The 12,932-nt window shown below is 42.6% G+C and overlaps 1 protein-coding gene and 1 long non-coding RNA gene across 2 annotated transcripts in view; one reads left to right on the top strand and one right to left on the bottom strand.

The window, feature by feature from the left end:
• LOC147026458 (uncharacterized) overlaps nucleotides 1-1,191 on the bottom strand; it is an 89,317-nt gene extending 88,126 nt beyond the window's left edge. The window contains exon 1 of the long non-coding RNA XR_015058363.1: nucleotides 144-1,191. This is a non-coding gene — a long non-coding RNA (uncharacterized LOC147026458). The remainder of the gene's footprint in view (nucleotides 1-143) is intronic.
• A 105-nt stretch (nucleotides 1,192-1,296) lies between these two features.
• LOC147026457 (uncharacterized) overlaps nucleotides 1,297-12,932 on the top strand; it is a 121,368-nt gene continuing 109,732 nt past the window's right edge. Inside the window, exon 1 of the mRNA XM_085881890.1 lies at nucleotides 1,297-1,444. The gene's annotated coding sequence lies outside the window, so the exon portion shown is untranslated. The remainder of the gene's footprint in view (nucleotides 1,445-12,932) is intronic.

Below are 12,932 nucleotides of genomic sequence, written 5' to 3'. Positions count from 1 at the left end.
CACGGTAAGCAAACTAAGCATTAGCAGCATACTTTCTATATTCTAACGATACGATCTGTCCGTTGTTTGTTAAAATATTTTGAAAAGTTCACTGTAACGGACGTAACATTTTCGACAAAATGATAACAGGCAGAATGACTTACTGTTGGAAGACGTTGAGGCAGTTCTTTCAAGATGGCCGCCAAATCACGTGACATCATCCACAGAGTAAATGTCGCATAAATGATGACAATTCAGACCAAACCAAACACCGTCCAACAGAAATCCTTTTGAAAAATACATTTTCCAATTTTATGCTTCATGTCCATTATTACGTGGAATTGCCCTATATCAAATTAAAGTCTTTTTGCCATGAAAAAAAAAATATTACCTAAACATTACATTCACAACATCAACTACACCGCCTAGAACAGGATCGCATCTAAAAAAATAAATATTACCTCAAAATTTTACCTTAACATTACCTTCACAACAACAACTACACCGCCGAGAACAGGATCTCATCTGAAAAAATAAATATTACCTCAACATTATACCTCAACATTACCTTCACAACAACTACACCGCCGAGAACAGGATCTCATCTGAAAAAATAAATATTACCTCAACATTATACCTCAACATTACCATCACAACAACAACTACACCACCTAGAACAGGATCTCATCTGAAAAAAAAAAATATTACCTCAACATTATACCTCAACATTACCTTCACAACAACAACTACACCGCCTAGAACAGGATGTCATCTGAAAAAATAAATATTACCTCAACATTATACCTCAACATTACCTTCACAACAGCAACTACACCGCCTAGAACAGGATCTCATCTAAAAAAAAAAAATATTACCTCAACATTATACCTCAACATTACCTTCACAACAACTACTACACCGCCTCGAACAGGATCTCATCTGAAAAAAAAAATTCCACAACATTACCTTCACAACCACAACTACACCGCCAAGAACAGGATCACGTCTAAAAAAATTAATATTACCTCAATATTATACCTCAACATTACCTTCACAACAACAACTACACCGCCTAGAACAGGATCTCATCTGAAAAAAACCTCAACATTCCCTTCACAACGACAACTACACCGCCTAGAACAGGATCTCATCTAAAAAAATTAATATGATCTCAACATTACCTTCACAACAACAACTACACCGCCTAGAACAGAGTCTCATCTGAAAAAAAAAAATTCCTCAACATGACCTTCACAACGACAACTACACCGCCTAGTACAGAATCTCATCTGAAAAAAATTCCTCAACATGACCTTCACAACGACAACTGATTGGAACATTGCAAGCAAGCAGTCCGACGAAACGTTTGATAAGAAACGGATGGCTCTGCAAGCGACAGCTTGCTGATTGATAATGGAGCACACTGCGTGGATCAGCTTTTCATGTGAATTGTTTACGGCTGGCGGTAAGATAAGGAGGTGATCGTTATTATAATCACATGAAATAATTTGACATTTATCTACAGGAGGGGGTGGGGGGGTCAGGTTATTTATTTTATTACTGCCAATTATCGTCCTATTATATTATTCATGTTCATATCATGATTAATATTATTTCGCAATACTGTAATGTTATTATTAATACTAGTGCGGGCCTGTACGTGTGTGCTTGTACGTGCGTGGCCGTACGTGCAAAAAACAAAAACAAAAAACTCAAACCGCTTACCAGAAACAACAACCACACAGGCCGTTCCTTCGCTCTCGCGTGCCCGTACGTGCGTGGCTGTACGTGTGTGCTTGTACGTGCGTGGCCGTACGTGCAAAAAACAAACAAACAAAAAAACCGCGTACCAGAAACAACAACCACACAGGCCGTTCCTTCGCTCTCGCGTGCCCGTACGTGCAAAAAAAAATTGTGATGTCATAGCACCGTGTCCTGTCATTGGTTTGGTAAATAAATGGCCATAACTTGGGAACCACTTGTCCGATTAATATCAAACCTTGAAAGGGCACATACTCAGGTCCCCTGCAATATACCTGGCAAGTTTCAATTAGATCGGACCGGCGGTTGTCAAGAAACAGCGGTCACAGACAGACAGACACACGTAGATTGTTGGAATTATAGATAGATGCTATGATCATTACTCTGAGACATCCTTGGAAAATTGCATAAGTAATGACCGAATACATCGACGTCAGACAGACGGACGCCAGAAGAGCTGCCTTGCACCGAGTCCTTCTCAAGACAGGTGCGGAGTAAGTATTCCATGAATACCATCTCGTCGAGTTCGTGGGAGTTTTTGAGGCTTCATTGTAATTCAGAGGTTCTTGCTTGAAGAAGAATTCTTGCTTGCGTTTGTACTTGAAGGGATGGCTGGCCTCGAAGGCCTCCGAGTTCTGTTACGTCATGTATTGAGTGACGGATGGTAATACAACGCATCCATTACGTGTGACGTTATCATGTCACAGATCTGTGCCTCTTCAGACGAGCCGTTCTTTATGATGACGGCAATGACGGCTCTCTCAAGAATAAGGTCCACGTTGCTCATGCTTGTTCTCCATGACGCAAGTTCTGCTGCGAGGGAAGCAGCAATCACATCTGAGATCCATAAAGCAGATGGCACGGAATATTTAGGGAGGTTTGTATTTCCACAGAAAACGTTTCCCTTCGCTTGGGGCAGGAAGTTCCTGTCGCATCAAGTTCTTTTGTAAGGTGTCAGAGGTCTTGGTAACGAGAACCAGCTGAAGTAACACCAGTGCTTTCCGTTTCCCAGACCATTTTGATGTTCCCCTTTCTCCTCCACCCCTTCCTTACCCCCATTTCCTCTATTTACCCCCTTCCTCCCCCATTCGCTTGTCCTCATCCCCCCCCCCCCCCAAAACGTTAATTCCTTTGACGGTGACTGGCAAATTCAGTAACCACATCAGAGATCCCACGACCCGTTGCTCAGCTCTGAGTTCTCCTGTCCTTTATTTTGTTCGACGTGGAATCGGAACAGACTAAAATTACCATCCCACTGCAGTGCCAGCAAGAAGTGGTGGTGGGTGCTGCATGTCGGAGCATGCTGTCCTCCAGATGTAGTCATAATGGCCTTTTCCATCTGTATCTAGATGGTGGATGTTAAAATTCTGGGGTTGGCCATTGTGGGCTAGTCCTCAGAGCCAAATTCCCAGCTGGAAATATCCAAGCTGAATTTATAAAGGCATGTTGGGCTAGCAGGATGGCCAACTCCTGAGACTATGGAGGTATGCACACTTGCCTCGAAGCTGTCTAGCCTGGGCTTGAATCCCGACCCAGCTATAAACTCATTCTGGTGTTTCATCGGCAGGGTGATTCATCAATGTGTGCCCGTCCCTCGGATGGGCGTTCCTTCTGCCGGCATTCATTGGTGAACGTTTAGGCTTCCATGGGGTCCTTCACGAAGAGTAGGCGAGCTATCACAGGCACCATGAACAACTTCCTGTCCCAACAAGCAGAGAGATTGTATCAGCAGTACAGCCATGCCCTCAGTCAAAATGTTACCTCCCCCCCCCCCCCACAACCTTTAACTGCATACAGAAAAAGATGAAGAATTCTGGCACTTTGGCTGAATAACTGGTGTTATAAGACATGGAATTAAAAAAAAAAACACTTATTCAATTTCATCATCCTGACGTCACAATGAAAGACAATGGACACCAGCATGTCAAGTTATTGTTCTTCGTTCATCACAACCTGTTGGTTTCACATCTCGTGATTCATTACAGACCGGGTTTGCTTCAGGGGTTCACTGCATAGGTTCCCAACCTCAGGGCAGGACCTAAATCAGGGTTGCGTGGTGTTCTCAGTAGGGTTGCAAAGGGCCATCAGAAATAATTCTGATTTTAAAAAATGCGACGGGACTGATTCACTGAACTAAAACTACATCGGACGCTCATTGCCATTCATAACACACAGTGCGGTGTAGATACCGGGTGCCATCTTGGTTGGCAATCGGTGCTGGCAAAGGTGATTTCCGTCATGTTTTTGCCTGTATTTCAAAACGAAAAACGATGGCGTTTTTTCACCTTTTGTGTGATAGTTTTTCAATTGTGAACTTATTACAGCAACTATAACACTTCCCTTTGTGTTATAGGGAAGGTCCCCATGACAGGAGGTCCCTTTGCTTTTCACAATAAAATTCGAGAACAAATATTGTTAATTTTGGGAGTGTGAAGAACTCGGGCTGTTTAAAAAAAAACAATACAAATATATATATTTATATTTCAAACCAATTTCAGTGATTGCGAGGAGACAGATGAAAATTTGTTAGAAGTAACCGTTTGAATATTTGAATAGCAGTTTGATCCAGAGGTGAGTGGTGGTCCTCCTGGTTGGTGGACATGTTATATTTAAGGTACAATGTGCATGATTTAATGTGTTATGTTTGTGGGGTAGATGGAGGTATTTCATAGAAAAGATAGGATTGTGTAGAGTTCCTTGGTCTGTGGACGTGTAGGAGACGTCTCTATGTAAACTAAGTAGGGAAACTGAGCTTAAGTGGTAATTGTCACCACATGGGGGTGGTGCGGTATTAATTAGGTAGGGGTTTAAGGATAATTGCTCCCAGTATGTGATTTTCCCCCCCACCCCCACCCCCCCCCCCCACATGACCTTTTCCTATGTTTTTGCATTTCAAGACCAGCAATAAAAAGGGATCACCTCCTTAAAACAACAACCACCGAGCTGCATGTCCAAGCAGGTAAGAAACCCCACCTCCAGGGAGACAGCGAGCAAACCACGCCTCCGGAGTGGATGATTAATGGGTGTGACGTCAGAGAGAAGAGTAGTGAGTGAGGATCGTGGTCAGAGAGTCTTGCGTTGGGCGACAAGAAGGCAGGGAGTTAGGTTCGGAGCTGGACAGAAGCGAGAGAGGCAGAGAAGGTGGTTGAAAGAGAAGGGCATTATGGCTGGCTTTTTTCTCGACATGGTGAAGAAGGCTGCCTGATTCTTGTGTTTGTGCTGAGGCGAATTGGCTTGCATGGTGGAGCAAGACGTGGCCATTGACTGTTGGCTGGATCGTGTGAGACCAGCCTCGAAGCTTCGTGTTGTGCTATCGGGGAAAGAGACGGCACCATTTTGCAGGGCAGCGGTGTTGGCAAGTGCGATTGATGAAAGAAGTTGCACAACGGTTTTTGAGCCCTGGTGTTGAAGAATTGCCTCCTGTACATTTGCCCGCCCAGAGAGTGGCTGCGTGCCATTTTGGGCGCAATTTCCCACACAATGACGAAGCGGTTTGGTGACCTTCAAGCTCCCTAAACTCATCCCTGGGCACACAGATAAGTGCTTGGATAAAGGAAGGGTTTTTCTTTGTTTTATCTGTCCCCTTGTTTGTATCAAAGTCTGTGTGGAGGTGCCTCAAAATTAGATTTTGTTTTTCCTCGCATTCCATTTTGAGCTCGCCTGTTCGAAGAACAGAGAGCTATAGCGATACCCCCAGAGTGAGCGTTAGCGTCAGCGTCAGCGTCAGCGTCAACATCAGCATGAGCATGAAAATGTTAAAGTTTTTGGTGCAAGTTATTTCGAAGCTTGCCATTCATTTAATATGTGTACTAGGATGCTGATATTTGGCATGGAGGTTCCTTTTGGGTATATTATTGATGTCGTGAAGTTGAAATTAAAAAATAATTTCAAATGTTTTTGAAATTATATTTCTAGGGTCCTGAGTTTGAGCCCGGTTTGCTGCTGAATTAACACCAGCTGGGGTTGACCCCAGCCTGTCATCCTCTCCGAGGTTGGCGAAATGAGCACCAGTGCACTGCTAATAGGGACTGCATCAGCGGAATAGCCATGTTCCTAACCAATAATGCAACCAGCAGCCTCAAGGCTGCACATGAGAGAGTGTGTGTGTGTGTGTGTGTGTGTGTGTGTGTGTGTGTGTGTGTGTGTGTGTGTGTGTGTGTGTGTGTGTGTGTGTGTGTGTGTGTGTGTGTGTGTGTGTGTGTGTGTGTGTGTGTGCGAAATTTAAATAAAGTTGAATGCAGGATGTTGGGAAATTTACATCATTTACAGCAATCCTTTAATTCTTCTTGTTCTTCTTCTTCTTCTTCTTCTTCTTCTTGTTCTTCTTCTTGTTCTTCTTCTTGTTCTTCTTCTTGTTCTTCTTCTTGTTCTTCTTCTTGTTCTTCTTGTTCTTCTTCTTCTTCTTCTTCTTCTTCTTCTTCTTCTTCTTCTTCTTCTTCTTCTTCTTCTTCTTCTTCTTCTTCTTGTTCTTGTTCTTCTTCTTCTTGTTCTTGTTCTTGTTCTTCTTCTTCTTCTTCTTGTTCTTCTTCTTCTTGTTCTTCTTCTTCTTGTTCTTCTTCTTCTTCTTCTTCTTCTCATTTTGTTACGGCATGACTATGCCGCTGATGCTGTGCCCCTATACCAGTACACTGATACTCATTTTGCCAACCTTTGAAGTATGTTAGGCTGCGTCAACCCCACCTGGTGTTAAATCAGCAGCTGGAAGGGCTCAAACTCAAGACCGTAAGATCCCAAACCAGGCTTAATCCTTCCATGCCACCCCACCTCCAGACTCCCACCAACCCCTTCCCCTCCCTCCTCCCACACCCCCTCTGGACTCGCACTGCACCCTTTTCCCTCCCTCTTCCCACCTCCCCTATCTCCGGACTCCTGTACCACACCACCCCTTCCTCTCCCTCCACACTCCCAACCCATTCCTCTCCCTCCGGACTCCTTCCCCACCCCTCCCTCCAGACTCCCACCCATTCCCCATGACAGGAGGTAACTCATGTGTTTATGAGTTATGAATTGTGAGAAAATGACTTTGAAACCCCCAAGTTCGGTGCATCATGGTAAAAAATTGATCCTGCAAAGTTTTGTGGTGATTAACCTTGGGAGCCCAGAGGATTAGCGTCACAAACAAACAAACAACATGTCATTCAGTTTTATACAGAAGATAACTGCTCCAAGCTTCCAATGAAATGAAATTGCATCCGAAATGAAAGCAGATCACACAAAAAAGGTGACACAATTTGAACCCAGGCTAGACAGCTAAGAGCGAGTGTGCGTACTTCTCGGCCATCCTGCTATGGTGTGGGGATTCATTGCTTTGTAGAAAATGAAAACATTTTTCAATTCTCCCTTGAATTCATAGTTCACTATTCCCGTTGCTTTACTCATTCTAATCCTCTAAGTTATTGTGCCTTCCTCTCTCTGGGGATGTCCCTACAGAGAACTGAACCGCGGTCATCATGCCCACTGCTAATGCCTCGGGAGCCTTCGCCTGCTTAATTATTTGCATTGCACTCAATGAAGTTACACTTTGGGAAAAACAGTAGAAAAAGTTAAGTTTATTGCTTTGGCAATTACATATTTTTAACCTCCGCCATCGAAGATCGGAGGTTACTGTTTTCACCCCTTTCTGTTTGTTTGTTTGTTTGATTTTGAACAGTATTGCGGAAAAACTCCTCGACGGATTTTGACGAAACTTGGTGGGGGGGGGGTTAGTTATGGTCCAAGGACCATGCCATTAGATTTTGGACTCTGTCCAAAATCCAATATGGCCACTATGGCGGCCATTTTGAAAGATTATTTGAATTTTTTTTTTTTTTGCATTTCTACATGTTTAAAGTGATATCCAACCCCCCCCCCCCCAAAAAAAAAAATGTTGGAGAAAAGAACTATAATTCTGTCAGCACTGTTGACGTCATATTTAATGAATAAGATATAAGGTTAACTTGAGTGACCCAGCAGTATTGGCGGTGGAGGTTTTGCACTCTACCGAGTGCTCCCCTCGAGTTTCTCATGTAAGTATGGAGGCAGGTGCACAGCCTTGCTTAAAGCTTGTTAGATATATATGCTTAGTTATAAGAATTGCTAATTTCTTTAAATTTCCAGATTTCACTCCAGATTTCAACACTTATTTAGTCCACGAGATCCGATCCTCAAATCCAAAATCATATTTCAATGATATACTTTAATTAGTCCGAGACAGAATATTGTGTTTCCAAGGCAAGGCATTATTTATGCCTAAGTCACATTTGCCACAGCGGTCGTGGGGTCTCCAAAATCTACGGCCACTAGCAATTATACAGCGGCCACAGTATTTCTACGGTCACACAATGTGGCAGTCACATATGTTTTTATTTTTCGGGGAGCCGCCCGGCGTATTTAGAAATTGTGGAGATCAAAAACGTGGGGGTGCCGTATGGTCTTTGATTTGATGTCGCACGGTGACCTTAGGGCTTCCCTGCGGCAGCCATAGAATTTTCAAGGCAGACGCAAGGTAGCCTCAAGGTGCCCGCAAGGCGACCGCAGGGGGCCCTAAGGCGAACGTGCGGCCAGATGGACGGTAACGAGTGGGTATATATACCAGTTCTTTTTTTACTGAAATAAAAATATAACAGTTCAGAATATACCAGTACGTGGTGCCCCCAGAATCCGAATTGAATTCGTTCCAGGAGGCTGTTCGGATTGAAAAAAGTTTGATTCCCAAACTATTTTCCAAATAAGAAATAATGGAGTGAATTAATCTGTTCCTGGACCCCAAGAAAACCCACTTTCAAGACACTTTCAACTGAAATTCCCCATGTTTAAGGTAAAATAAGATGAGTAAATGACCTTCGGTGGCGGTGTATTGTATGTAAACTGGTACAATCACCAATCCAAAGGTCCACACAGGCTCGTGCTCCGGCCTGGGTTCCGATCGCTCGCGCACTCTGTGAGCGCTTCCCCCAGGGCAGCTCATCAAACATGATGCCCCCAGAACCACAATCACTTTCATCAAATGCATCGGGCTGAGGTAATCATGGATATTCCAAATTACAACCGGTTTTTCTGTGAAATTAAATCCTTGCCCGACAGTCCGTCACATCACGTGATTGGATTGTTTTTTTTGTTATTAATTAAAACACAAGATGAGTAAAAAACAAAAACAGCAAAAATCAAGGTGAAAACACGAGGTAAAGTAGCGATCGACACACGAGAGATGCTTTCATGAGGACTTTCACCGACGAACTGAATGAACAAAGTGCGAAGATGCGGCTCGAACAGGTGGGGGAGACACGTGAACAAACATGAACGCTTCGTTGTGTTCGGTTTTTTAAAATGTATTCGGTTTTTCGGGCAAAATTCATTTTTCATTGATAAGAGACTACGGCAGCCACACGAATAATGCAAGCCCACCGTCCGCCCTACGTACGGTCGACGTGGAACACAACTACGTCACAACTACGGCATGTCGAATTGCTACGGCCAACGTAGAAATGAAAACAGTTATAACTCCGCGTTATAATTCCACAGCGACCCCTACGGCCTGTAAAAGATAGCCAAACGGCGTAGGGCCACCCTGAGGCCACCGCAGATACTCTGCGGCCACCGCACGTTTCTGTCAATTCAGAAGGCGTATGGTCGCCGTATCCTCGCCGTTGAGCAAATGTGACTTAGGCCTAAGTCGTCCAATCACAATGGTGGCTAAGATCCCTGTGTGATGAAGTTGGGCTGACAAAGGATAAGCCTTTCATGAAGGTAAGCCACTAATTATCTTCAAAAGGGTTGTTTTAATTAACTCAAACAGCCAATTTTCACTCATACTCCCTTGGAGTTCCCGTAGTATGCATCCAGAGTATGGGTCCACTAGGTTTCATGGTATTAGAGTTTTTGAGGACACACACACACACACACACACACACACACATTATTATAGATTAAGAATAGCCGATACTGTTCAATTAATTAAAGGTGTGTGTGTGTGTGTGTGTGTGTGTGTGTGTGTGTGTGTGTGTGTGTGTGTGTGTGTGTGTGTGTGTGTGTGTGTGTGTGTGTGTGTGTGTGTGTGTTTGTTTTGACTTTAATGTTCCACTGGTCAAATTCATACATGGACACAATCAATATGCACTGTCATTGTAAAGGGATGCAGGGATGGACAGGGAACAACCATTGTTCACAAAAGTTGTGGTGATGGTTTTCCATGATAATGTGTTGTGACCATCCCTACCTTGCTTAATACATAGTTTTTGGCACATTGTCCCCACTACATCCTTTTACATGAAAAAAATGTTTTTATTACTTGTTTGTTTATTCTGCCAGTGATAACTTGGCTAGTTTTCACGATCAAGGATACTGTGAGATTTAACGTCCACCAACTGATGCTCGCAAACATGACAACGAGCTTAATGTTCTTCAGAGGGATAATTATTTAATTTTGTGTAATGGATTACACCTCAGTTGGATATGGACTGTGATATGGACTATACTATTTGCAACACCCCCTGTTTGCATTGTACCAGACGACAGCTTCAGTCGGACCTGATTATATGGATATCTAAAGCAGAACCTCAAAGAGCACATCACCAGTGAGGTATCCTTCGGTCCTATCGTGTTGGGGTTTGTCAAATTGGCGTTGCTTCATATGCTCGATGGCAGCTAGTGTAATGCAAAGTTTTCAAAAAAATTTTTTTTTAAGTTTTGAAACTATTTATACTGTAATTACCTCGGGAATTTTTATAATTACCATTGAAAAGTCCTCTTACCAATCATACTGAAAGTAATACTGGCACAGCGGTGTTTCCACTTTTCTCCCACGTACCCTTCAGAGGAAGTTGAAAGAGCTGTCAAATGGAATTACAGTTATTTTGGAAACGGTATCTTTGTCACATTCTCTTCTTCCTCTTCCAGTGAACACACCTGTGCAATTTCACCCTGAGTAGTATACTGTACTATTAAAATAGTTATTAACATTAGTATTACTTCAGACCAAACTATATTTTCAACGAGGGTGTAAATATCGATGTGTAGAGCCCCTGGTTGATTACGAGAGCACTCAAGTTGGTACAGAACAGAGGCAGGCAGTAATTAGTCAGAAAGGAAAGCCTGTCTTTCATCAAAATTTCCTCCTGGACCTGAATCGCTTAAATTTGAAATTGCTGTCCTCAATAAAAACTTGTTTTAAACGAGAGTTCAGGGCTGAAGAAATATTGACATTTTTCAGGTGGAGATGGATTTTATTTGAGTGAATGCTTCTGAAAAGAGCAGTGTGGGTGCAGTACTTGCTTCTTCTTAATGAATCGTCAACAGAATTGTGGCAGAAAATCTTTTCGCATCAAAATTATGAAGTCCATAGACTTGGTACCAGGTTGCTCTCACTGATTGTTTCCTGTACCCTGTATGAGAGGAAATTTCCTGCATTAAATCTGCTGAAGACATATTGACGAACAAGAAAAAGAGCGATCAGAGGTTGCAGACCCTCGCCAGGGCTTGTTTTGCATGGTGTTTGTGTAGCTTTGTGTGGTGTTTGTGTACTTGTGTGTTACATAATTAATAATAGACAAAACTACAACTGCCACTTTATAACTGCTGGCAGTGAAGACCGGGTACCAAGACATCCCGCTTTGATGTCTCCCCACTTTGATCGGATACCTGACCCGAACCCATGACATTTATTATTATTCAATTGAATTCAGAATGGTATTAAAATAAATTCAATTCAAACCAAATGGAAGACCAAATAGGTATAGTCTTGCATTGGAGTAATCAGAACAAACCCAAACAAGAAAAAAGCAAAGATGAAGTCATCAGGGGGAACCAGGTTAGGATTCACATTTCAGCTGCTACTCCTGTACCCTAAAACCTAACCAGGCACAGACAAGTGAGCCTTATTTTAAAAAAGGGAAAAAAAAAAGAACCCAGATTCGAAATATTTAATAATTCTGGCTGCCAGACCATGTGTCCCATCAGGTTTAAATTTAAAACCTACATTCCCCATCCCCACTACATCTTAATCGTGAAGTTTCACATTGATTGATGAAGCGCTTCAAGAGAAATAATTTTTTTTAGAGACGTCCGCTCAATCCAAGATGGTTGCAAGACCATGTGACTTATCAATCATTCGTAAATATGCTAGTATACCCAAGGCTTGAGGAACATTTGTGTGAAGTTTCCTATCGATCTGTCCAGCCATTCTGAAGAAGATTTCTATAGGTTTATGGTAATTTAAAACTGGCTGCCAAACCATGTGACCCATGACATCATATATGTGAACGTTTTGTTCCTCATGTAGAGGCGGTCATGCTTGATAAGTTTCACCTCGATCTGTTCAGCCTTTTCAGAGAAGAAGATTTTTGAAGTAAAAAAAAAAAAAACCCAAAAAACAATATGGCTGCCGAATCTCGTGACCAATGACGTCATCATTTTTTTTTTCTGTGGACCATTTTATCCCTAAGTGACCCTCAAAAATTTTCATACTGATCGGATGTCGTGTTCGACATACATTTATGATGTCCTCACGAAGGCACATATGACGTCATAAAAACGCACGTATTCCCCATGGAGGAGCACTTGCCAAGTTTCAATTTTTTTCCTTCATGTGGTTTCAGAATAGAGGTCCAAGTTTTTTCTGTGTTTCCAACATGGCTGCCACACCACGTGACCTATGATGTCATAATTATCGTTGAAACATTCTATACGAGAAGTGGCTCCAATGGTGAAAATTTAGTGTCATTCCCACAAGCGGTTGCGGAGAAAAACACGAAAGTTTTGTGCATAGAAACAAAGAAAGACAGACAGACAAACTGACCCAAATGTAAGGGTAACTAGAACGGCACTTGGTAGAGCACGTACCTCCGCCAAGTTGAACAATTCACTTTTTGTATCCCACTAATAGGTCCGATCTGAATCCGGACCTGAATCAAAATCAAATTGGCTTGTTCTTGTCAACGAACCAACTCTTCCACCAACTTTTGTCATAACTCGTCATAACTTTTTGTTATATCATGCTCTGCAGTACAGTGCTCCCTCGCTATATCGTGGTTCACTTTTCGCGGCTTCACTACATCGCGGATTTTCAAAGATGAAGAGACGCCTCCAGTAGAAGAGATTTAATGCTCTTCTTGGCTGTGCAGTACTACATTCATCTCATCATCGTCATCTTCATAGTCATCAGTACTGCACAGCTATCATCATCATCGTCATATCTTCATAGGTCAGTACCCATAATA

The sequence above is a fragment of the Eptatretus burgeri genome, chromosome 5 (assembly GCF_056783735.1).
Source record: "Eptatretus burgeri isolate ZD-2024b chromosome 5, Ebu_testis_v1, whole genome shotgun sequence".
In the NCBI taxonomy this organism is placed as follows: domain Eukaryota; kingdom Metazoa; phylum Chordata; class Myxini; order Myxiniformes; family Myxinidae; genus Eptatretus; species Eptatretus burgeri.
This window is presented reverse-complemented; position numbering and strand designations above follow the sequence as displayed.